We start from the raw sequence: 22706 nt of genomic DNA, 5'->3' as shown, positions 1-22706 counted from the left end.
ATGAGAAAGCTGTATTAGATGTTCTTTACATTCATTTTAGTTTTAAAATATTGTTTCTTTGAGGCGCTACAATTAAAAAAATAGTCAATCCATTTTCATCTCCATCGCCTATCACACCTTATTTTCAGTAGCTGTGTTAACTACTTCAGTATGGTCAAATGTAGAGGAATACCCCTACTGGGTTGAAAGATATTTTCATTGGTCCTGAGATACATTTAACTTCCTTTTCAGGAGTTATTTGCAGCAATATGCATCTTGTCAGGAGAGACTAGTCCCCAGAGCATGACATCGTGGTTGGCCAAGTAGAGGGTCAATGAAAAAGAGGCAGGTCCTTGACACAATGCAGCGCTGACACAATGGGCTGGGGCGTAAGAACAACTGTGAGGATGGTGCAGGACTGGGTGGTATTTCATTCTGTGATACACAGACAGGGTCGCTATGAGTTGGAACCAACTTGAAAGCACATAACTACAATGAATATACATCAGGAGACCCTTGAGGTGCAAATGGTGAAGCCAAGGTTGGTGGTTCCAACCCAAACTAGAAGTGCCTCAGCAGCCAGGCCTGGTGATCTGCTTCCTAAGAGTCACAGTCTTGAAAACCGTCTGCGCACAGGGGTTGCCAGAGTCAGAATTTGCGGATGGCAACCAACAACAAGAACAACAATGCACATTAGAAAATATTTATCTTCTCAATTTATGATCGTGTTGAATCTACTTTTCAAATAAAGTAGTTATATGAGTATATATAACTGAAGTTATATGCAAGTCAACTTAAAGAAGATTTTTTAAATAACTCATAATGCAGGTGGTACATTGATACATTAAAAATCACCAACGTGGAAGACAAATAAATGTCGTTTAGGAAATAGTCATCTGCGTCGCTGGTTATGGTATGTAACGTAAACTCTGATTTTCACTAGTATGCTCAAAGAGAAAAAATCACATCTAAAGTAACCATGTCATTTTTCTGAAGATCGTTTAGCACTATATCCATGGTTTGTAAAATAACTAACTGCCTAAGTGCTTCTTTAGAAAAAATATGCTTATTCTAGCATGAGGCATCAATGAAGTCCACACAACCTGGATGAAGCACACAGCCTGTGTGATTCAAGGATTATAAATGATACAACTCAAGTCCAAAGGATAGAATAGTATCACAGTTGAAACTGTGAACATCTGGCTTGCAAAAGGCTGTGGCTGAGAGTGGATGCCCCAATCCACTGCAGGGTCCATATGTGGACTGAGCCCTACTCCTCCAGGGAATCCCTCTGATCATAGTTACGAGATATGAATAGCTTTGTTCTCACACAGAGAGCATTGGAAAGTTGATTTTGGTAGAGGCAGTTAGGCTAGAATGTAATATATTATCTTGTTATCCCTTTTTTGACCCATTTTAAAGTTGTTCCAGTTGGGAAAAAAAGTGAAGAGGATTAAGCCTCTAATGAATTCTCTCTGATCCAGGTCCAGGAATGTGAATAGCCTTCCTATCATGCAGGATGCATTGAAAAATGAATGACTGCAAATATCGTCAGGTTAAAATTTAGCCCTTTGTGGCCAATAATGAGAGTAGCGATACCAGGAGGGGCAGGGGAACATGGGAGGAGAAAGGGAGAACCAATTACAATGATCTATATAACCCCCTCCCAGTGGAACAGATCACAGAAAAGTGGATGGGGGAGATATCGGTCAGTGTAAGACATGGAAAAATGTTTTTAATAAATTATCAAAGGATACAAGAGGGAGGAAGGGAGGTGCGAGGGAGGGGGAAAATGAGGAGCTGATACCAAGGGCTCAAGTGGAAAGCAAATGTTTTGAGAATGATGATGGCAACAAATGTACAAATGTGCTTGACACATCGATGTATGTATGGATTGTGATAAGAATTGTAAGAGCCCCCAATAAAATGATTTTTAAAATTTAGCACCTTATCATTTGATCTCCTTTATGATCCCTTTTGAAATTGTTCTAGTTTTAATATTTTCTACTTTATTTTTAATTTAATTTTTACACATTTAACTTTGTTATTGTTATTAGATTTTAAAAATGTTTTTCTGAACTGGATTAATAGTTCCTTAGAGGTATGGCTAGGGAGATTGTGGTAAAATTGGATGCTCATAATAATGAGAGCAAGAATGAAGAAAATCTTCTGAAACTGATTTGTGGTGATAATTATACAACTCTTCTTCTTTTTATTCAGAAATGATGATATTTAATGTACTTTTACATTTAATCTTTTTATTGGGGGTCTTACAGCATTCCATAGATCAATTGTATCAAGCATATTTGTACATTTGTTGCCATCATCATTTTCAAAACTCTTCTTGATGTGATTGAACAACTGAATTATATGATACGTGGATTAATAGCCAATAAACTGTTTTAAATATGTTTATTGTGATTCTGGTCATGAGAGATTAACTAGTCTTGAATAAGCTTACCCACCATGAGCAATTAGAAAATTTGATAAAATATATGGAAAAAATGCTTTCAAACAATGGTTAGCAGGCAGCACAAAATTGAGATCCCTGGCAGAAAGCAAAATATAAGAAAGTGAGACTTATAAGAGCCCTGACTTTGAGTCCAGAGATAGTGTCCAGGCCATCATTCAGGGAACAGAAAACCATGAGGAACATGGGAATTGGTTGAGTAGAGAAGACAGAGATGAACTATTTAGGAAGCTGACATGGCTTCAATTTGTAAAGACAAGTACTCAGGCAAAGAGTGATACACAGAGAACTCCAGAACTGTGAACAAGCACCTTCTGAATCTGTAGCTGGTTTTTAAACTGTGCTGGACAAGATTCCACAAAGCTGAGCAAAGGACAACTACTAGGAAAACAACAGTTACCTGGGAACTACAAAGTGAACAATTAACAGACCTCCCATTGCACTGAGATAGCCAGAGAGAGAAAACATCAGCTAGTTGAAGTTGAGCAACCTCATTAAATGCATTTAATAGAAGTCTCAGAAGCTCATGCCTCAATAGAAATTATCCCGAGAGTAAATACTACTTTATATTTGCACTAACAAAAAAGAAAAACAAGTCTCAAAAGGATTAAATTAACCCACAGAACTCTTAAATGCTTGCCAGCACAAAGTATAAAATCTTGAAAGCAAACTACAGTGCAGCAAAATACAGACACGCAATAGTGTAATATCATAATTTACAGCATCCAATAAGAGATTACTAGTCACACACACTTAGAAAAACCTTTCTTCCATACCGGGGAAAAAAACAAGCCGCATGTAATCAACCCAGAATTGATGAAAACGATGAAATTAACAGATAGAGACTCTAAAGCCGCTATTGTAATTATTTCAAGTATTTATAAGAGAATGCAAATGCACTGTAGAAATATGGAATATACACACACCGTTAAACCTTTGAGAGCTAGAACTTGACAAAGCTACCTTGTTTATCCAAGTCTCGAAAGTTTTCCCCATAATGACAGAGTCTTACCACTCCATTACTCTCTAGTTAGTAAAAATTTGAGTTTTTCTTCTCTGAAGGTTTCTGCCTTCTAAAGGGTTCTGCTTTTGTGGACTTACTGTACATAAATTGTTCAACAGATAAAGATGTGAATAAGTACAATCAAGGGAACAACAGATAATTTGTCTTCATCAAAAGTAAAACATTTTGGTACTTAAAAGGTTTCCTTAAAAAAATAGAAGTCAAATCACAGATAGGAAGACAATATTAAGAAGAACTATGTAAAAAAGGAATTACATTCAGAATATAAAAATAATTTATGACAATGATAAAAGAATCTCCAACTACTAAAAATAAACAAAAATTGTAAACACGCACTTTAGTAAAAAAAGTGTCTTATAAATACTCAAATGTATGTAACACTATTAATTACGAAAATGCAAATTTAACTAAAGTAAGATAACACTATATACTCCAACTACAATGACGAAAATCAGTAAGACTGAAAATACTGAGCGCTAGTAAAAATGTAGAACTGCAAGTGCCACACAGTGTTGAGAATATAAAATGGTATAAATTTCCAGATTTTATGAAGTTAAAGGTATCATATGACCCATCAATTACTCTGCTAGGTATGCAGCCCAATAAAAACACATGTCTACAAAGTCTACTTATCTATATGTATATGATTACTTACTGTATATGCAACAACATGAACAAATCTCAAAAACATTTTCCTACGCATATAAACAAAGAATGCATGCTGCAGGATCCTATATATGAAGATCTAGAACAGGTGAATCCCTTCTCTGTAGAGAGGGTGGGAAATTGTCTCAGCAAGAGCATGACAGAGTGCATGCATTGACTTTAATTCTGTTTTAGTGTGTTGAAAATGTTCTGTGTATCGATGTAGACAGTAGTTACCTGTATTGCTGTGTCTGTAGAAACCCATAGAGCTGTACACCTCAAATGAGGATACTGCTCTCTCACTGTATATAAACACACCAGTGATTTTATTGTATGTTTATATAAAGTATAGTCATTCACTTAATATTACACAAAGTATATTTACATACTTTATGTGCACACATACACCAACATACACATAAACTCACTGCCATTGTGTCAGTCCTGATTCACAGTGACTCCACAGCACAGGACAAAACTGCCCCCGTGAGATTCTGAGACTGTAATTCTTGATAGGAGTAGAAAGCCCCATCTTTCTCCTGTGGAGCTGCTGGTGGTTTTGAACCGCTGTCCTTCTGGTTAATAGCCCAATTTGTAGCCACTATGCCGCCAGGGCTCCTAATACACATGTAAGGGGCAAAGTTATTGCAGCTTTCCAACAATATGTGATCTATATTTAGCATCAGATTTAAGCTATCCTCTTTTCTCCTTTTTGCTGTTGTGGTTAGGTGCCATTGAGTCCATTCCAACTCACACTGACCCTCTGGGTAAGCGAACGAGACGCTGGTTAGTCCCCTGCTGTCATAATCATTGTCCACCTGGGTGAGTCCATTGCTGCAGTCACTGTGCCGGCCCGCCTCGTTAAGGATATTCCCCCTTTTTGCTGACTTACTTTACTAAGCATTATATATTTTTACGATGCCAGTGTCTCCTGATAATGTGTCCAGCACACACGAGACAAAGTCTCACCATCCTCAATTTTAAGGAGCCTTCTAGGTATATTTCCAAGACACATGTATTTGTTCTTCTGGCCGTCCGTGGTACTTTCTACATTCCTCACCCACAGCTTAATTGAGATGCACCCATTCGTCTTTGGTATTCCACGTTCTTTGTCTAGGGTCACATGCAATGAGGTGATTGAAAAGACCATGGTGTATTTCAAAGTAATATCTTTGCACTTTAACATATTGAAGAGACCTTTTGCCACAGACGTGCCCAATGCGATACGCCATTGATTTTCTTGACGGTGGCCTCTGTGCACATTCATTGTGGAGGCAAGTAAAATGAAATCTTAGACAACTTCAGCTTTTTCTCAATTTCTCATAATGCTGTTTACTGGTCCATTATGAAGATTTCTGTTTCCTTTCCATTAAATTTTAATCTAATCTGAAAGCTGCAGTCTGATCATCAACCAGTGCTGCCAGCCCTCCTTGTTTCCAGCAAGTGAAGCTGTATCATATGCATATCACAGGCTGTTAACAATTCTTCCTCCAATCCCGAGACCAGGTTTTTCTTCAAGGAGTAAAGTTGCTTGAATTATTTGTTCGGCATAGAGTAGAGAAATGTAACACATATCTCTTCTTGTTTTAAACCACGGAGTATTGCCTTTTATGTTTTATATCTGCCGTTTGGTTGGTGAACAAGTTCTACATGAGCACAATGAAGTGTTCTGGAATCCCGTTTTTTGCAACATTCAAAATTTCTTATAATCCACCCAGTAGGATGGCTATGCACAATCCATAAAGCACAAATAAATATCTTCCTAGTAGCCTCTGCTTTTAGTCAAGATCTCTCTGAGATCAGCAATGGTGTCCCTTATTCCACATTCTCTTCTGTACCCAGCTTAAATGTTTGGCACCTCCCTGTCAATGTACTGTTATAACCACTTTTAATTATCTCCAGAAATATTGCTTGTATGAAATACTTCTAATATTATTCAACAATTCCCACATTCTGTTGGGCCGCCTTTCTTTGGAATGTCACTTGGTTGTAGAACTTTCTCCTAAATTTCTTAGCATAAACTAGTGAGTACTTCTACCATTCCTTCAGTTTTTTGGAAACATTTCATTGATATCCCTTCCATTTCTAGAGCCTTGTTTTTCCACTAATGCTTTAAATTCACCCTGGACTTTCCCCTTCAATATTATTGTATCCTGATCATATTCTACCTCTGGAAATTGTTGAAATTAACAGGTTGTTCTTGGTATAATGATTGTGTACTTCTTCCATTTGCTTTTGTTGCTTCTTATATTGTTTAATGTGTTGCCCATAGATTTTATCAATATTATAACTGAAAGTCTGAAAGTTTTTTTCAGTTATTTTAGCTTGAGACATACTAAGCATGTTTTTCCTTTTCGGCTTAGTACACATCATTATGACATTTGTTCTTTGCACACTTCATTGTATCACTTAAGTTCATCTTCTTGAGCCACCCTTTGGCATGTTCTGCTCAGTTCTTTTACTTCATTATAGCTTTAGATACTCCACATTCCAGAGCTAGTTTCAGAGTCTCTGTTGACATCCCCTTTGTCTTTTCTTTCTTCTTAAAAAAAAATCATTTATTGACTTTGTCTTTTTAATGACATTTTGCTTTCATCATGTCTATTATTGATGTCATTCTGTAACTCCTCTGGTCTTCGCTAATTAATGTTCAATGTGTCAAATCTGTTCTTGAAATGGTATTTAAATCCAGATGGGGTATACCAAAAATCATATTTTGGCTCTCATGGACTTGGTTTCATTTACTTTAGCCTCAACTTGAACTTACATATGAACAATTGATGGTCTGTTTCACAATTGGCCCTGGGCCTTATTTTGACCAATGTTATTGAGCATCTCCATAGTCTCTATCCACAGCTGTAGTCAATTTGATTCCTGCCTATTCCATTTGGCGAGGTCCATGTGTACAGTCATTGTTTATGTGACTGTGAAAAGGGTTTTGGCGTGACGGAGTTGTTGTTCATACACAATTCTATCGTGTGATCTCCAGCTTCATTTTTATCACCAAAACTATATTTTCCAACTATGGCTCTTTCCTCAAAGCCCTGTTGGTGTTGGGCTACAAGTTGACCTTAACGATGTGAATGGAGCAATGTTTGAATCAAGATCAACAGTTTGAATCTTCCGGGTGTTCCAAGGGGGAAAGGCAAAGCTTTCAGATTTAACCCCCCCAAGGGCAGTTCTACTCTGCTCTGGATGGCAGCTTTGAGTTAGGATAGACTCAATGGCTATAAGCTTGGGTTAGTTTCAGTTTGGATCCTTCCAAACGCTTTCCAATAACCAGTAGTTATCAATATTTCTTGATTGCATAATCAATTTTAGACTAAGGAGTTTGGTAGAATTCTCCAGTGTCTCCCACATTGACTGTATGGTCCGTGTATAAGTTTGAGTAATTGTTTTATTAACTGGATCCTAGAGGGTATATATATATATATATATATATATATATATATATATATATATATATATATATATATATATATATATATATAATTACAGGTGCCTTTGTACTTCAAGACACAATGTCATTCACTATAGAATGCAGCCGCATTCCTCAGGAGTTAGTCATTTCTGGCATAGTAAACCTTATGATATATGATTTTAAAAAATCATTTTATTGGGGGCTCATACAACTCTTATCACAATCCACAGATACATCCATTGTGTCAAGCACATTGTATATTTGTTGCCATCATCATTCTCAAAACATTTGCTTTCTACTTGAGCCCTTGATATCAGCTCCTGATTTTCCCCCTCCCTCTCCACTGCCCCCCTCATGAATCCTTGCTAATTTATCAATTATTATTATTTTGTAATATCTTACACTGTCCAACGTCTCCCTTTACCCACTTTTCTGTTGTCTGTTCCCCAGGGAGGAGGTTATGTGTAGATCCTTGTAATCAGTTCTCCCTTTCTACTCTACCTTCCCTCCACCCTCCCAGTGTTACCACTCTCACCACTGGTCCTGAAGGGATTATCTGCCCTGGATTCCCTGTGTTTCCAGTTCCTATCTGTACCAATGTACATCCTCTGATCCAGCCAGATTTGTAAGGTAGAATTGGGATCATGGTGGTTGTGGGGGTGGCATTTAAAAACTAGAGGAAAGTTGTATGTTTCATCCTTACTACCCTGCACCCTGACTGGCTTGTCTTCTCCCTGCGACCCTTTAGTAAGGGGGTGTCCAGTTGCCTACAGATGGGCTTTGGGTCTCCACTCTGCACTCACCCTCATTTACAATGATCTGATTTTTTGTTCTTTGATGCCTGGTCCCTGATCCCTTTGACACCTTGTGGTCACACAGGCTGGTGTGCTTCTTCCATGTGGGCTTTGTTGCTTCTGAGCTCGATGGCTGCTTGTTTAGCTGCAAGCCTTTAAAACCCCAGATGCTATATCTTTTGATAGCCAGACATATGATTGTTTGATGCATAATAGCCAATACCAGTGCATAAAAGACCTAGGATATCAATCTCTGTGCTTTCTATTTCATTTTTTATGACTTATAATTTTCCTATATTCATCATTTTTTTACAGTTGTTTCTTCCCATTTTGAGTAGTGTTCCATCAGCAAATGAAGTAAGTCCCTGAAAGTGTTGCTCCATTCACATCGAGGTCGACTCTACTTTGAGGAATCAATTTTTCCTGGGTCGTATTTTAAGTACCTTCCAACCTGAGGGCCTCATCTGCCAGCACTACATCTGCCATGATTTCACTGCTGTTCATAAGGTTTCCAGGGTCAATGCCTCCAAAGTGGACTGTGTACTCCTTCTTTGTAGCCGGTTCTTGGCTGGAAGCTCTGCAGAAATGTGTTCAGTATGGGTGACCTTACGAGTATTTGAAATACAAGTGGCATAGCTTCCAGCAATGTTCAAGCCATGACAATATGAGAGCCTGCCAGATGAGCCCTGGAAATCGTCCCCTTCCACTCCACTATGCTATGTGAGTAACAGAGGGAACTGTTAAAAGGGACAAGCACTGTTGTGACTGCCAATGTGTTGAACTGTACAGAAAGAACACTTCATGAACTTTTTCTAATTAGGTGGTACAGTAGGGTCTGTTAGCACACCAGCTGAGACTCACAGAGCCTCACGCCTTTAGCTTATATTAATGCCATAATGCTTGAGCTAAATCTTTCTCATGCCATCTTGAATGATTCTGTTGTTAAAAATGCTATTCAAGAGATAATATAGGCTGTTGGTTTTGTACCCAAAATATCATATTCTTTGGTTTAATCTATGATCTAGAAGCTGACAGTGGGTTGATTTGGTGATGATATTCTGAAGTCCTGTAGTCTTTGTACAGGTCTAGTGATACTGTGGGTTTGAGCATCATGCTCACCAAGTCAAACCCACCAGCCTAGCCTCTCTGAGAGAAAGAGGTGGCTGTCTGCTTATGTACAGATTTACAGTCTCAGAAATCCTAGATAGCATTACTATGCAGTGTTCTAGACTCTATTACAGTAGACTTTTTTTTTGGTGTAAGTTTTTCAAGGACACCTGGTAGTGCAGTGTATGAAGTACTCCTCTACTGACCAAAGGGTCAATGGTTCAAACCCACCAGCAGCTCTGTGGGAGAAAAATATGGCTGTCTGCTGCCATGAAGATTTACAGCCTTAGAAATGATATGAGGCAAGTTTACTCTACTCTGCTCTGTTATAGAAAGATGAGGCTGTCTGCTCCAATAAAAATGTAAAATCTCAGAATTCCCAAAGAGGCTGTTCTGCAGTGTTGCTGTGGATCAGAACAGATTCTATGGCATTGAGTTTGATGTTGGGATAGTTACTGGGAAGGCAATGGGATAGGCTTTGTATAATGATGGGCAGATCAGAACGCAACACCATTATCAGCACTCAACCTACTGCCACCAAGTGGACTTCACCTTTGAGCCTCTCAATATAGGAGCCCCAAGCAGTTTAACTCTGTCAGGGAGCAGCCCGTCTTGTCTTTCTCCCTCGGAGAAGCTGGTTGGTTTCAAGTTGCAGCTAGCTGCCCGGTGCTTAACCGCAGTGCCACCCAGACTCTTTAGCACATTAAATAGCCAGCAAACAAAAACTACCTTCTGAGGAGGTAACAAGCACTACAAGAATATTAACAGATGTCATGTATAGCATTGGAATCAATAATTTCCTGAGCGTTTGCAGCTGCTGCGATTTAAGTGGGAGTTGACTAAGAAGTCAGGTGTAAGAAGTGCTGGCAGGAAAATTATACCACATGAAAAAAATTAAGGTTCAGTTTAAATTAAGTGACCCAAAATGTGTAATACGAATAAGGACTCCTTCGAGTTCCTAGAAGTACTGGACCCATGTTAATGAAAAGTATGGCAAATTTAGAGAATTTGATGGAATAAATGTTGAGACTGAAAATGTGGCTTTGAAAGTGCATTTTGGGGAAATCGGTTTTTTAAATGTAATGTATGCATTTTGATCACTGCACCATCTATTTCCCTGCTTAGATTTTAGAGTGTTATTGTTGAGAGGCTTGTCATATGACCTATTCAATTGGACCGTGGTATATCGATGTACAAAGTTAATTAAGAGACCAGATAAGTGATAATGCCTAAGGGAAGAAGCGCATTAGAGTTTAACTTCAGCACAATGAGTTGCTAATGCCCACGAGAATACATTGCTGTGTTGTTGTTTTTTAAACAAACAAACTAAGAGGGAGCCCTTATTGCTCAGTGAGTCCAATGGAAGCTAATGGGCATTTCAGAGTAAATGTCTTTTTAAGATGTGTAGGAAGGTTAATCATTCAGAGTGCTTTCTCGATTCCATAGCAAATCACCCACCACCTCATTGCACTGAAGACTGATTAGTTTGCTTAAAGGATTAGGAAGTGAAGTGATGCACTCAGTGGAGGGTGATTGTCCTTCTCTTTACATTTCACATGGAGAGCTCTCCTCCCGGCACCCCACAAATCTATATTCTCTGTGCCCCAGGACTTAACAGCGTGTCTTTTGGATTGGGGAAGAGTTTAGAGTGTCCAGGATCATAGCAGTAAAATGCCTCTACAAACAACAAAAGGGTTCACCAAAACATAGAAGATTATTATCAAAATGACAAAGTGATCAGGTAATTTGGGTTGACTTAAATGCTGAGTTCAACAGAATGAGAAATGTTTGTATCCACAAACACCCCATCGTCCTTTCAAAATGCTTATTTAAAATGTGATCGTCAATGAACCTTGACTTCTACAACTTCTTGCTATTTATCTTACCCTTTCAAAGGCATCCACTTGAAGTCAGAGTGCATTTTAAAAAGCAAGGTTGAGATGCAAGATATCAATACTATTGGGCAGGCCTCTATGAATGTTTGAGTAACATTCCATGAAAGGCTTTTTACATTTTTCATTCAGAAATGGCAAATCAAACAGTGCATTAAAAACTAAATGAAAGTAATAATGACTTTCATGAAAGAGAGTGAGATTTAAACAGTGATTTTCTTGCTTGGGTGAATGTTCCCTTATCTGCACTAAGACTAGGCCTGGTGGCATAATGGGTTACAAAGTTGAAATGCTAACCTTAGGATCAGCAGTTCAAAACCACCAGCTGCCCCTTGGAAGAAAGCTACTAGTTAGTCTCTGAACCCTATTCTGCCCAGGGGTCCCCCTGAATTGGAATGGACTCCCTGCCAGTGAGTCCAGGAGTCTGTGATTGATGCACCAACTGGGTTGTTAAGACCTGAACTATTGTTTGTCCTAATAGCAGCAGCAGCAGCAACAACAACAACAACCAGAATTTACTGTTTGGCTCCTTTGCAAAAGTGGTCACCATTCTGAATGCTTTGCATAACTCCCTGAATTCTCACAATAATCCACCCACGGAGCTAGTTAACATCATGTGTGTTAAAGAAGAGATACGCCCAAAGTAAGATAAGGTCTAATTTGAAATAGAAGGAAATTCCACCAGAAAGCAACTTTTTGAACTCACCAACAGCTCAAGACTACAGCCGACTTAGTGGTGAGGTGGCCAAAGGTGATGGATTTTCTGGTCACTATTATGGATCGAGAGCACGGTGACTGTTTGCTCAGCAGACATAAGCTTGGCACTGCACAGGATGTTAAAGAGAAGGTGAGGGATCATTTCCTTTTGATGGATTTGGAACCTAAGGCTCAGTTGTATTAAAGAATGCACAGTCAGGGGTGGGGGGGTGGAGTTAGGATTCAAACCTCTAGTCTATATGATTTTGAAGCCCTGGGCTCTGTCTACAACCCTCCTAATCCTGTCACCAGTACCACTGTGTAATGATTGAGTCTCAACTGTCAGTATAACCATTCGGTCAGCTCTTTGGGCTTTGAAGAGAATGTTGCTGGTTAGTTTGGGGTTATAGCTTTTTCTTTTTAAACATCATTTTATTGGGGGCTCTTACAGCGATTATAACAATCCATACATCAATTGTATCAAGCACATTTGTACATATGTTGCCATAATCGTTTTCTATCCATTTACTATTTAAGTCCTTGGTATCAGATCCTCCTTTTTCCTTCCCTCCACACTTCCCACCCTCGTGATCCCTTGGTAAATTATTATTGTTTTCCTATCTTACACCAACCGCTGTCTCCCTTCACCCATATTTCTGTTCTTCGCACCCCTCGGGGTGGGAGTGGGGGTGCATGCATCTATCATTAAGATTGGTTCCCCTTTCCTCCCTTTTTCCCTGCCTTTTCTCTACCCTCACTACTCCCATTTCTGTTCCTGAGGGGTGTATCTGACCTGGAATCTATGTGTTGTCAGCTTTTATCTGTACCAGCGTACATGCTCCAGTCTAGTCAGACCTGAAAGGAAGGACTGGGGTCATGATTGCGGCGGGTAAGGAAGTCTCAAAGAAACAGAGGAATATTGTTCCGTACTTAACCCTGGTTGACTCATCCTTTCATTGTGACCCTTCTGTGAGGGGATGTCTTATTGGCTACAGATGGGTTTGGGGTCTCTGATCCAACTCCCTCATTCTGAACAATATGTTTTTTGTTTGGGGGCTTCTGATGCCTGTTACCTGATCCCATAGACATCTCATGAACACACAGGCTGGAATGTTTCTTCCATGAGGCCTTGTTGCTTCTTTACTAGATGGCCACTTGTTTAACTTCAAGCCTTTACGACTGCAGACGCTATAGTTTTTAATAGCTGGCCACCATAGTTTTCTTCACCACATTTGGTTATGCACCCATTTTGCCTTCAGCAATTGTGTTGGGAGAGTTAGCATCACAGAATGCCAGATTGCTAGAACAAAGTGAGAGAGAGGACTTGAGCAGAGGCCTGTCTGTCCACTTCCTCAATGTATTGCCATATAAAAATGTGTACTTAGGCCAATACCTCTATTTTTATGAAGTAATATATTTACATAAGTGCACACCTATGTTTATACCTCTATCCATAGCCTTGCCTCCTAGATCTTTCTTCCTTTTACCTTCCTTCTTTCCCACCATCATGCTTGCCCTTCTTCTGCCTCTTAGTGATTCCTCTCAGCTAGATTGTTGTTGCTCCAACACCACCAGGATCTCTACGTCTTCCTCATTGTTACTTTTAATTCCCTAGTTGTGCCCCTCCTAGCCTAGTCTGTTTTGGGGGCTCCTCAAGGCTTTGTGGCTTTACTTTGCTCCCATTGTGATCTATTATGTTCCTTTCTTGGTTCAGCCCACTGTGCGTGGGTCAGACTGGACTCACTCCCAACCAGGTGTCCCCAGTATTGTCCTCTGTTGCAGTATGCTCCAGGAAGGGGATGTCATGTCTCGAGCTATTGTTGGCCCTCTCTGTACCTTAGCAGCTCCATGCATGGCTTGGCGTACCAGGATGTGGTCTAGTCCCTCACTCTCTCTTTTTCCTTCTTGGTCTGCTTCTGTGTGGGCATGGCATGCCAGCCTCTCTCTCCAACCTGTGGGTTTGGTCTTGTCCTCTGTAGCCCATGCTTCTAGGGAGGGAACCTGATTGGGGCTGGCCCTGTCGACCTCTCTGTTCATGAGTTGTTCCATGTGGTTTTGTTGCCCTCAAGATTTGGCACACCGTGGTGGGGTCTGCACTCACACTCCCATTTCTGTGGAGACATAAACAATACCCTCCCCCTAGGCGGATTAGTGCCCTGCTCCCCCAATGCCATCATCTCCCTCTTTTTACCTTCCTTTTCTCCCTTCCCATCTCCTTTCCCCTTCTCTTTGTTGGAATGACATGTACATCCTTGAGTTTGGCCTGCACCCCACCTGACTGCCTGTACCTCAAACTGTGTAGTGTGAGATAAGTGGCTTTTCTTCTACACCCACTGTGCAGATTATACTTACCTTAGTGGGCTCATGTTGTACTTGTCCTTTTGTGATTGGCTAACTGTGCTTGGCATAATTTCTTCCAACTCTTCCCATGAGAAATGGTGCTTCATGTGGTCATCTGTGCATAGTTTTCTATCATGTGCGTGTGCCAGGATTTTCTAATCCACTTGTCTATTGACGGACATTTAGGTTGTTTACAATTCTTTGTGATTGTTAATTGCGCTGCAATAAACATTAGAGTGCAGACAACTGGTCATGATGATTTCTTACCTCTTCTGGGTATGTGCCCAGGAGAGGGATTGTGCCCAGGAGAGGGATTGCTGGGTCGTAAGGTACCTTGATTTCCGCCGTTTGCTTTAAACCTACGTGATCCCCAGCAGTGGAGGAGTTCCTGTCTGTCACATCCCTCCAACATTTGTTGCTCTCAGATGTTCTGATCTGGGTTATCTTCAGGTGTGTTAGGTGGTATCTCATAACTGTTTTAATTTGCATTTCTCTGACGGCTAATGATCGGGAGTATTGTCTCATGTGTTTATTGGCCATTAAGGTCTCTTTCCTAGTGAAACTTCTGTCCAGGTCTTTTGCCCACTTCCTCAGGGGGCTAACTGTTTTTTTTTTCTTTTTTCAGGCTAGGATTATAATGTAGATTTTAGTGATAAGCCCTTTGTTGGGTGCTGGTTAGTTTTTCATTCTGTTTCATTTTCTCCTTTGGATGACACACCAGACGATACTTTAAAATGCTCATATTTTCAAACAAACCATACCCAGTCATATCAGATTAGCTAAATTTTCCACACAAACAAGGTGTAGGCAGGGTGGGAAAATAACCTGACCTTGTTCTTGAGATCAGAGATGTTCCAAAGCATGAGAGGGAAGTCCCAACGGGAGAGAGAATTCTGTGAAAAAAACTTTTTTTCCCCTCTCTCGCCAGTTGAATTTGTATTGCCTAATCATTTTCTTATCACTGAGTATTACATATTTACTTACACAGGTGCATCTCTGACTTAATTGCTGGGAAACTGCTCCTGGAAGCAAAGCGGTGTGACTGAGCCTTGGGGATGCAGTGCAGATGGGGTCCCACAGGTAAAGGATTACCTCTAATCGAACCTAAATGAATGCAGATTCTTCAGTGTCTGATGCTGAAAGGGCAAGGGTTGTGGGGGCAGTTCAGAGCATCAAGAGAAATAAGAGCTGGGGAATCTTAGATGAAAACAACAAAGAAAAGAGTTTTAACAGGAGCAAGACCCCAGCTGCCTCATGTATTATAGTCGGAGACCTCTGCCTGGGGCTCTGTTACTCCCCCAGTGTGGCACAATTAGCTTAGGTTCCTCAGGAGCCTCTTTGGGTCCCTAAGTCTGAGGAAGATGATACTCTGGGTCCTTTTCAGTTCTTAGAACCAGTTCCTGGTGAGCGCATGAGCATGCGCAGAGCTGTGCTCCATTTTTTTTTTCAGGAGCTGGTTTCTTTGGAAGTAGATCACCAGGCCTTTCTTCTGAGGTACTTGCAGTCAGCAGCCAAGCACATTAATTGTTCTCATCACCCCTGGTGCAACCCCATATCATTACGTAGATTCAGACTTCATGAAATAAATAGGCAAAAAAAAAAAAAACTCTTTCTCTGGACTCTGTGGCAACATATATACGGCTTAAAATAAAAACCAAGCGTAAATATATTTACCCCTTAAGACAGAACCATATACCCAGAGTTTATCAAGCAAACAGACTTAGATGGAAGGCCAGCACGTGTTGGCTTGGAGTCAGTGGCAATCGGAGAAGATGTTCATGAGCTAGTAGGAAGGATACACCCCCAGGCCTGGGCTCCGACGTGATGTGTCCGAGGTCTTGAGGACATGTGTTTAAACGGCGGCCTGGGCTGCCCTGAGAAAGCCTTGCAGCCCCTTTGTGCAGGTCATTTTTCAGCTTCCTGGTAATGAAGAACACAGGTCTGATAATTTTCAATAACACACTCAGGAAATGTGTGCGGCACGACCACAGCTTTCACGCAGTTGACAAGAAAGCCCGTTCAATCGTGTTGAAAACGATGCCCAAAGACACCTTTTGTGTTTGGGGACAAGTCGTGAAAATTATATCAGCCACAACAAGGCCATATTTTGGCTGCTTTCAATTTGACTTGGGTAGGGTCCCCCCCCCCTTTCCTTCTGCCTCTTGTAAAAGCATTTGGCTTGGAAGCAGAAAGAGACGTTTTTAACTGTAACTCAGAGCACTCTCTTATTCTCCCTTATAAAGTGTAAGCTGGAGAATCTACCTTAAGGTTTGGCTCCCAGCAAGCAAGAATCCCATGCATGGGGGGAGGGGGATGCCAATTGACCACCTGGCATCCTATTATTCTTTTCCTTAGCCTGATAGTGAGATGCCTTCCTTCTGGCACCAGGGCCTCCCACCGTGGGGTGGTCTGAAGGGGCCCAGCAAGCAGTCAGCAAGGTGAACTGGGCTGACGTCTGTTGGCTGACTATTCTGTGGTGAACCATTTCACCTGGGTGCTGAAAAACCTATGAGAATGGTCACTACAGAGTAGTAAGTAAGCCAGAGTCAGTCAGTGCTTAGCTTGCTTTCTGGGGACTCTCTTCCTACCAGGGACTGAACCTTTGAATGCAGAGTTTGGGTCTATACAGGAGAAGACTGCCCAGTGGGGTGGGATTCAGTTTGCCAGCTGTACCTGGAAGCAGAAGGTTGGGTGTGGTGACAAAAAAAGGTGAGAGAGTTCATTGCAGATGAGTAAGTAAGCACAAGGAAGGCTGTGCTTATCTGGTTGGGAATCTGACGCTGGGTCTGAAAGGAACACACATTTTCTTGTCAGCACTCCAAAGATCACAATCCAAAAGAACATTCCCAACTTTTTAAGGACATGGTTCTGAAGAACCGAGGGCTTACTAGATGCTACACTATGTGCTGACTCAGGGAAACTTAGGGCAACATACTGAATACATTTTCAGGCTTGGAAAATAGCTAGTTTAATAATTCAAGATGCTTTTAAGTTACCCAAAAAATGCATAAAAACAAATAAACCTCCCTTTCCAAAAGTGAGGTTGAATGGCAAGCCACTCCTGAAACAGAAAATTCAGCTTGCAACATATGCAAATTCAGCCCTATGAAGCGCTTAAGCAATTGACAATGAAACTTACTACCCTCTAGCACAAATGGATAAATGGAAATATCTATTTCCTTCCTTGAAAGTCCTTAGATGGAGAGTGAACTACTGGGTCAATGCTCCAGACGTGTTTCCTTCAGGATGTTACGCATCTCTCTGTTTCCAGGGAGATTTTCCAAGTGTTCCCTAATCAGGGATGATTTTCAGTTTGGGGGTTTTGTTTGTTTGTTTTGTTTTAGTATTATTGCAGAGCAGACACTGCGGTATAGACCTGGGTTTCTGAACCTTGGCATTTTTAACGTTTTGTGCTGGGCGATTCTTTGCTGAAGGGGCTGTCCTGTGCATTGGGAGTGTTAGCATCGTCCTTCCTATCTACTCATTAGATCCTAGTAGCAGTCCCCAAGTGTGATGACCACAATTGTCTCCAGGTATTGCTGAATGTCCTCTGGGGAGCGAAATATCCCTGAGTTAAGAGCGCACTTTACTTACTCTTAATTATTCTATTGCAAATGCTCTCTGTGAGATAGGTGTGATAATTAGCCTCTCCTTTCCTCCTAGTTTATAGGTAATAATAACTAAGTATCTTAGTTCTCTCCTGTTGCTACAACAGAAATACCTCAAGTACATTGCTTTATGAAACAGAAATGTATTCTCTCTCAGCTGACAAGCTAGGAGTCCAAATTCAAGGTGCCAACTCTAGCGGAAAGTTTTCTACCTGTGTCAGTTCTGGGGGAAAGTCATTGTCTCCTTTCACCATCTGGGTGTCTGGTGTCCCTTAGCGACTTTCATGCATCTTGGCATCAATCTTCCCCTGGCTGAGTCTAGGAGATTCTTAGCATAGGGACCTTGGGTCCACAGGGCATGCTTCACTCTGGGCCCTTCTTTCTTGCTGGTAGTAGGTGTCCCCTTCTGTGCTCCCCTTCCTCTCCTTTTGTCTCCTGGGATAAAAGGCAATGCAGGCCACACCTCAAGAAAACTTCCCTTAACTACCTGGGCAAAGGGACTGCATCCCACCCTGATATCCTTACAACTTTTTGGCTGATCACATCATAATATATCATATAGGAATAATTACATCATTACATAATTGTTGAATCACATCGTGATAAAGCTGCCAAACCACTTGGCTGAGCCATATCTTGGGGAGACAATGCAATCCATGTTATGAATAGTTGACTGATTTGTTCACTTTCATAATGGCTGCTCCAACTCCCTACCATCAGGTCAATTCTGACTCATAGGGGCCATATAACTTATAAGACAGAGTAGAACTGCCTCTTTGAGTCTCAGAGGCAATACATCTTCAGAAGAGCTGACCGCCTCTGCTTTCTGCCAGGGAATGACCGGTGGTTTTAAACAGCTGACCTCGAGGTTAGCAGCTTAATTAATGCATATCCCACTATGCATTAATTTCCATCATTTCAAAGTCTAGTAATTGGTAAATGCAGGACATCAACTGGGTCATCCGAGCTCACACTCTATCATAACACACTGTGCTAACAACCCGAAACCATCCCGTTGAATCCAACTCAAGGTGACTCCTTGTGTGTCCACGCAGAACTGCCTTTCCGAGTGGATTTCACCTCGGTGACCTTTTTGTGACGCATTGTTAAGCCTTTCTTCCAAGATGACTTAGGATGCGTTCAGGCTGCTTACCTTTCAGTTAGTAACCTGGTAAATCCTCCGAATTAGAGTTGAACAATATAGGCGTCCTCTCTATAGTCCAAAAATACAGAAACTATTACAGGGATACCTTGTTACATTGCACTCTATCGTGCTTTGCAGATATTACATTGGACGTTTGTAGCAGTCATCCTGTATCAAGAAACGCATTAGAGCTTTTTCCACAGCCTGTACTCACTTCATGTTTCTGTGTCACATTTTTATAACCCATACAACATTTTAAACTCTGTGATTGCTTTCGCACATGCACACACTGTAGTATAACTTTTATATAGATGAAAAACAACAACAAAACATTGTGTGACCTGCTTTATTGCAGAGGTATGGACCCAGACTGGCAACCTCTCCAAGCTTTGCTTGTAACAATTATCTTGAAAGAGTCATAAAATGATTCTATTCAAATGTTCTCCCAATTCAAAGATGCTCATTGGACAGCAGGGAATGATTATACCTGGATGTGGGCAACTGAGCCATATGTAAATACTGTTTGATCCTTAATACTTGCTAGTTATTTGAACTAATTGGTAAGTCTAAAGAGCTTTCTAGACCCGCCATAAAGCAGACTGGCTGACAATGACCTTGGTGTAATTTGGTGGAAAGAGAATGAAATGTGGAAATTAGGAATACAGAAAGTTTTCTTTTAGCAAGCTCTGGAAATTTGGGGAAATAGCTAAATTTTTTGCCCTCTGGCTTCTTGTTTGAAGCATAAAGATAATCATAACAATCTTGCAAAATGCTTATAAAGATAAGCGAATAAGTGGAGTCTGTGACACAGACTTCAGTCTGTGGCATAGACACTCAATAATGGCAACCGTTACTATTATGATTCATTCAATGGCTGTGAATAACACATGGGAAATTCTTCCATTTTCAGAAGGCAATTGGAGGGAGAGAGGAGCTCAGTAATATTTATTTCTGCTTTCACTATGTGCCAGTGCTTTACATGAATTATTTAATTTCATTCATCAAACCCTTTCCCTGCTGGTTATACTAGGCACTCTTCTTAGACTTCTGATCTAATATCTGTCTTCCTTACAGGAAAACAAGGAATAGGTCTATTTAATTCACTCTTGTAGCCCTAGTGCCTCATTCACTATTGGTGCTCAATTCATGGTTGTTGAATAATGAACCAAAGGAAGAAAGGAAAATCCTCCTATTAAAGATCCTGGTCTTCTTTTATCAGGCCTCTTGGAATTCCTCATGGAAGCATCTCTTGGAGTCACTCTTTTTTTTGTTGTTGTCATTCCTAAAGCCACCATATTACTCTTGACCTTCACCATTAGATCATAGAAACATCATATTGCTCAGGTCATTTCTGTCAGCTTCTCACGCCCATCCATGCTGGTTTCCAATTACACAGGAATCTTCTTTTCATACTTCAAGGAACCTCAGAAGAATCATCATCATGGACTGAGTCCAGTCTAGGATCTTCAACTCAGACGGTCCAAGTTCATCAGGACAACCCCTCGTTGGTCTTAACCACGCTTATCTACTATTTCCTTTTGTTATTGTCTATTACAAGTAGATGATTCTTGACTCAGATGTTTTGGTCAGGATGATCTATTTAATTATTTACATCGAGGATATCAAGTGCATCCAATGTAGCAGGTATGTGGCGAAGCACTGGAACTGCAACACCAACCATGGTTTTTGCCCATTAGAGTTGAATGTATATTTGTGGCAAAAAGCAGTGAAATGGTTCCAATAGCCCCTAATAGGTAAGAGGTTGCACAAAGTGTGTGGCAGTCACATGAAAAAGCATGTTATCCATATTTGGAAGGGCATAGAAAAGTTCCTGGAGAAGTGGGGGCAGGATATCTTCTGATTCTTGAACTCTGACGAGGGTTTAGCCAGGAAAAACAGCCTGGTTAAAAGCAGTGGAGCATGAGAGAACATGCTGATATTTCCCCATGGAGGCACGAGAAGAAAGAGTGGGTCAATTGGTGGGTTGAAAATAACAGACTAACTGGAGGGAAGAGTGCAAGTGAGGATCAGGGTGAATGGAGGGATTCCAGTCACCTTGGAGAGATGAGTGGAAATCACAGATCAGGATATGGGATCCACCTGAACCCGACTTTAAAGACAATGGGGAATCACAAGGGGTTTTAAGGAAGTTCTTGAAAAGTGACCGCTTCTCTTGGCACATCTAAAATAGGCACTTGATGCAAATAAATTACAATTTCTTTCTTATGAAATATAATGTTAGGAAACCCACTTCTATCTGGGTCAGGGGCTGTAAAAGGAAAGGTCAACTATAATATAACAAGATGGTTTTTTAAAGCTAGATAGAAGTGACTTAAAGAGCCTACATTTGGGTCTTATCTGAACTCTGTGAACTGCTCACTGTATAACCTCTAGGCTTTCTCTACCTCAGTTTCTTCACCTGTCAAATGAGAAGGAGCGACTCCATTTGCTCTCTAAGGGCCTTTCTAGATCTTTCCTTTCCAAAGCCCAATCTCTTGCAGCTGCTCATTTTAAGGCTAAACATTTGCTGAGAAAAATTACCTGAGGAACTTGTTGAATTGCAGTACCCTACACCTTCCCTTCTGAAATTCAGGTCGTGAAAGTGTCAGGTGGCACTACATGGAAAATCTAACTGAAAGTTAATTAAAGACCTAAACCCAGAAAACACTTAGAAGACAGCATTAGGATATTGCTATGAGACCTAGTCCTCAACAATCAATTCTTGGAAACACAAGAAGAAACAAAAGCAAATATCCATCTACAGATGAATGGATGCAATGGGACATCACTGCACCACAAAAAGAAGTGAAGTGCTCACTCAGGGGACAATAGAGGTGAACTTTGAAAACAGCAAGTTTAAGGAAAACAAGTTGATCACAAAAGGATATATTTCATTCAAGTATATTAAATTCACTAGTATGAAGCAATCACAATAGGCAAATGTATGGAGCTTAGAGTTTATCAGTAGTTACCAGGGGCAGAGGGATGGAGGAAGAGGCAAATTTTTATCGAGCTAGTGTTAGAATAGAAAGTATGGCAATGGGTATTGATGAATGTCACACAACAAGAATGACATCATAATTTTAATTGAATTATACAAGTGACAAAAGCTGAAATGGCAAATGATGTGTTTGCTATATTTCTTTACAACAATAAGAAGAGGAGAAAAGAGGCCTGGAAAGGCCTACTAGCTTATGAATTGGCACGTGGATTAGTAGCTTGTCACACTTGTTAACAGCTTGCACGCTGCTGAAAACCAGTAGGGGCGTCTTTGGACAAGTTTCAGCAGCGCTTCCGAATTACGATAAACCAGGGAGAAATATCTGGCAATCTCCTTCCCAAATTCATGAAAACCCACTGGATCACAACAGGACATTGTCCAATCTAGAGCTAAATGATGAGTCTCCTAGGTTTGCAGGCACTCAGGATACACAGTGCACCCCAGCAATGGCCTGAGCTCTCAGAGATTATGAAGATGGTGCAGGGCTAGGCCACATCTTTAGTCTGTTTTACACAGGTCACCCTGAGGCAAAGCCAACAGCATCTAATCACAACAAATAGTTGATCAAAATGAAACTTGAGCACA

The sequence above is a fragment of the Tenrec ecaudatus genome, chromosome 5 (assembly GCF_050624435.1).
Source record: "Tenrec ecaudatus isolate mTenEca1 chromosome 5, mTenEca1.hap1, whole genome shotgun sequence".
In the NCBI taxonomy this organism is placed as follows: Eukaryota; Metazoa; Chordata; class Mammalia; order Afrosoricida; family Tenrecidae; genus Tenrec; species Tenrec ecaudatus.
The sequence above is the reverse complement of the archived record's forward strand: the minus strand, read 5'-3'. Positions refer to the sequence as shown.